Below are 1,429 nucleotides of genomic sequence, written 5' to 3'. Positions count from 1 at the left end.
AGCTTCAGCCTCTGGCACAGCTGCAGTTTGGACCGGTCTTAGGCCTGAGAGTACACTTTTTTCCCAATCAGGTGAGTCAGGTCGAAACACAACTCAGTCCCAATGACGTACATGCGTTGGCATTTGACATTTTGTATCCAGAGGCGGCAGCAGTATGTGATCAGGTTCATCTTTGCTGTGCAATATTATACATAAACTGTTGTTGCTATTTATAGTTTGTCCTTGAGCTAGAGCCCATAACAAGCTTATGTTGAGAGACTTTAGGTTGCTTTTGTTACAGCTTCTCCGGTCTTTGTGGAGAGAAAGTCTCTTGTAGCAGGAAGTTTTGACAGTCTCAGCATCACCTAAATAATTGATTTCATCTGCATGAATGATGCCTGCAGTGTCCATATTGTCACACAGCTCGACACGTAGTGCTTCCTGTCCCGTATGCATTGCAAATATATGCGCTCATTTCCAGCTTCAGGATCACGTGTCTGCATGCATAGCTGGAGAGACATTTGATGACAGTAACAACTTGAGAAAGGAAGAGGATGAGGTCAACAACAGGAGAAGGCAGAGGTGTGGCCTATCAATAAATCAGTCTCTCCACGATTTCACAGCCTTTTTTGGATATTGTTGCGCCCAAAATGACTGATGTTGCGGGAGCTTTTGTCCAAAATTGCGACAAAAGTTGCGAGTTTTTTTGCAATGAAGTTGCGGGAGACAGAGAAAGTTGCAAAAAAAGTTGTGATTTTTTTTTTTTGTATAGTTTAAAAATTAAAAGGAAACTTGTTTCAGGGAGAATAAAATTACTCTGGGCTGAGTTTTCCTAGTAGCCTTACCAAAACTGCTCAGGAGGCTCAAATCTTATATGAAAATGGTTGGTGGATGTAAGACACCAAATAATTTATTGAGTGAATCAAATCTGAACATGTCTGTCAGTGGCTTGTTGATCTTTACATTGTTACTCTGGCCTGAGACATTCATATGGTTTGATAAAGGACTTATTGGATTTAACTTTTCATTGTACCTACAACAACGAGCGTAGCTGTCCTCCATATAGATCATCCTGTACGTCTCATCTCCGTTTTTTCTGCATCCACCGTGTGTGTTTGTGTGTGTGCACGCGTCAGTTGCGGGGGGGAACTGCGGAGCCCCGCCCGTTGCACAGAGCCGACAGGATTGAAACAGCAGCCGGTTCAGCAACATCAGTGAAAAAAACGTTACAGCGCACATTGATGTTAAAACCTATTGAAAAAACGTATTGCCAACATGTTGGCAGGGCGGTCTGAAATTTTTTCGGTCTTTTGGTGTACGTTCTGTTGGTAAATGTGAAATGTTCGAGTCACACACGTCTCGTCAAAAACACGGAAATGAATATGGCAACGTATGTGTGATGTCAACCCATTCTCACTCCCGCTTGGTCATTGGCTCTCAGAGTCACAGA

The 1,429-nt window shown here is 42.9% G+C and overlaps 1 long non-coding RNA gene across 1 annotated transcript in view; it reads right to left on the bottom strand.

Annotated features, from left to right (window-relative positions):
- Positions 1-1,429, bottom strand: part of LOC116697134 (uncharacterized) — a 22,889-nt gene that overhangs the window by 10,762 nt on the left and 10,698 nt on the right. The window lies entirely within an intron of this gene.

Source organism: Etheostoma spectabile, chromosome 10 (genome assembly GCF_008692095.1).
Source record: "Etheostoma spectabile isolate EspeVRDwgs_2016 chromosome 10, UIUC_Espe_1.0, whole genome shotgun sequence".
Lineage (NCBI taxonomy): Eukaryota > Metazoa > Chordata > Actinopteri > Perciformes > Percidae > Etheostoma > Etheostoma spectabile.
The sequence above is the reverse complement of the archived record's forward strand: the minus strand, read 5'-3'. Positions and strand labels throughout refer to the sequence as shown.